The following is a 2,617-nucleotide window of genomic DNA, read 5'->3' as shown; positions in this document are numbered from 1 at the left end:
CCCACTGAGCCCGCCGGCCGCCCGCCGCCGCCGCCCCACCCGCGCGCACGCGCCCGCGCTGGCCGCCCATTGGCCGAGGCGCGCCCACATGTAAATATCTTTCTGTCGCGCCTACCCATTGGTCCTCGCGGTGCCGGGGGCGGGCCGCGGGGGGGGGTTCCCGGGGCGGCTCCCCTGGGTCCTAGAGGAGGTGCAGCTGCGGCCGGAGGGAGCTGGAGCCCCGCGCGGGAGGGCTGGGGGAGAAGGCCCGCGGGGCCCGGCTGTCGGCCCGGCGGCGGTGCTGGCCTGGGTTCGAATCCCCGCCTCGCGAGCAGCGGCTACAGGGTTGCCGGCGCCCCGCTGTCGTCGCGGGGCTGTGGCGTTCATGGTCGGCCTCCGTGGAGCCCGAGTCTTTAGGCTCCGGGCACGTCTCCCGTGCGGTGCGGGTGGGTGCTGGCGGCCGGGGTGCGCGGGGCTGAAGCCTACCGGGGGCGGGGGCGTTCAGGTTGCAAAGGGCCGTCCCCTCGGGGAGCCCCTAAGGCTCCCTGGGAAGGCGGGCGGGGCCGGCGCTTCCCTCAGGGACTGGAGACCCCGAGGGTCTGCCGGGAGAAGGCACCTGCGGGCCTCGGGACTCGCAGGCAGGCGGGGGCCGTGCGGGGCCCTCAGTGCGGGCAGGGAGCGCACTGGCCTCGGCGGGGGGAGCCTCCGCCTCACTGTCGTCCCGGTGCCCGGTGCCCCGACTTCAGAGCCGCCGGCTCCGGCTCCGGCTCCGGCTCCGGCTCCGGCTCGGCGGCGAGCTCTGCACGCCCAGAACCGCCGGCGTCTTTGCAGGACAGGGTCCTGCCGCCGCCTCCAGGCCACTCTTGCGCCCCGTCCGGCCGTCTGCTGGGTCCGCGGCTCCTGGCTGCGCGAGGGGCACCCGCAGGCCGCGGATCTGGGCACTTGCCTGCGGGTTCGCCCCCTCCGCCTGGAGAAGGCTTCGGTGCGCCGCCCTTGGCACACGCCCTCGCCCCGCGCCGGTTCTGTGCCCTGGAGAGGGCGTGGGGCGGGCAGGGCCAGCGCCATGAGACAGCACTTCCTGTCCCAGGTGAGGCCACTGCATGGCCCGCTGCCCTCTCGGACCCCCTACCCCTCTCACAGTGGCCGCGGCCCCTCCTCCTCATCTTCACTCTCCACCCCGTGTCCAGCCTGCCCTCTGCCCTCTGCCCTTTCGGATCGCTCTTCAAAGCCTCTCCTGCGCCTGGGAGTGTGGACGGTTTCCCATCAGGTAGAAAGTGGGGCTTGATCACGTGCCTCCAGGGGCTCATGGGCATGAGGGCTGCGCTCTGAAGGCCCCTCGCGAGGAGTGCCCCTGCAGGCGAGGCGCCCCTGCCCCTGATGCCTGCTGACGCCTGGGGAGCGGGGAGCCTCCGCCCCAGCTTCAGCATCTGCCGCCCCAGCTTCAGCATCTGCCGCTGCCTGCCAGCGGGGTGACCTTGGGTGAGTTTCCCACCCTCCCTGAGCTTCAGTGCTCTGTCTGTAAACTGGGGGTGCTATCTGGGCTTGCCTTGTGGGGCTCCGGTAAGGGGGGAGTGAGGCCAGGGCCGTGAGGTGCTGTGCCCAGGGGATCGTGGAGGGACAGAGTGAGGGAGGGGTCTTACCTGCTCCCTGCTTCTCACTCCACACCCGTGCTTGTCTGCAGCGTGGTGGCAGAGCTGGACCCTGGAGTGTTTCTCCTCTGTCAGCTGGCACTGAATGGCGTCTGGAGGGCGTTGGGGGAACACCGGCAGGAATGGGGTCTTCTTGCACGGTCTGTTGTGCTCTCTCCCTGGGCTCCCACCCCATGTGGCTTCTCAACTCCGCCCAGGGTACCCCGAGCCAGCCCTGGCCTACAAGTCGGATGTGAATGGAGCACACAGCCTTTATTTGATTTCGGGAAAATCAAAGCCACTTTGAACAACAGGAGGTTTCGCACGCACACACACACACACACACACACACACACACACAAAGGTGCACATCCACACCCCTACACCTCCCTCTCGGAAACTCAGCCCCTGTGGCCTTTGGGCCGGCAGGCAGGCCGCAGTGAGCAGCGCAGAGCCGCGCTCCCGAGATCTGGCCTGTGCTCCCAGTTTGCCCCCGGCCTCACCCAGCCCAGTCAGCGACGGGTCTCCTGCTTTTGCCTTGCAACGGGCAGTTCTCAAATTTATCTAACTTCATGTGCAGGCTTGCCCCCAGGACCTGGATTCGGTGGGTCTGGGAACCTGCTTAACCTCTGGCGGAGGGTGCTCTGAGACACACCATCCTGAAGGGAGACCGGTGCAGGGAGCAGGAGATCCATGAGCGCTTGCGGGGCAGTCCTGGCTGGGCACCCTGGGGCCTGCAACGGCAGGTGTGGGACCAGGGCCTCTGGAACAGCCAGTGAGGAGGGGACTCTTTGCAGGCTGGCGTGCATTTTCTCTTCTGTTCCCAGCAGCCCTCCCCAATGGTACCCCTCTGCAGATGGGGCTGGTTTTGTTCCCCAGGCCTGGATGAGTTCCAGAGCCTCTCAAATCCCCTGCAAAGGTCTGGAAGGTCTGGACGAAGAGGTCAGTGGAGAGCCAGCTGAGCCCTGAGTCTGCCAGCGGAACATGCCTTATTTGACACCTGGGATCCT

Source organism: Lontra canadensis, unplaced genomic scaffold, assembly GCF_010015895.1.
Source record: "Lontra canadensis isolate GAN:19392208 unplaced genomic scaffold, GSC_riverotter_1.0 scaffold65, whole genome shotgun sequence".
Classification (NCBI taxonomy): Eukaryota; Metazoa; Chordata; class Mammalia; order Carnivora; family Mustelidae; genus Lontra; species Lontra canadensis.
Note: the sequence above shows the minus strand (reverse complement) of the source record.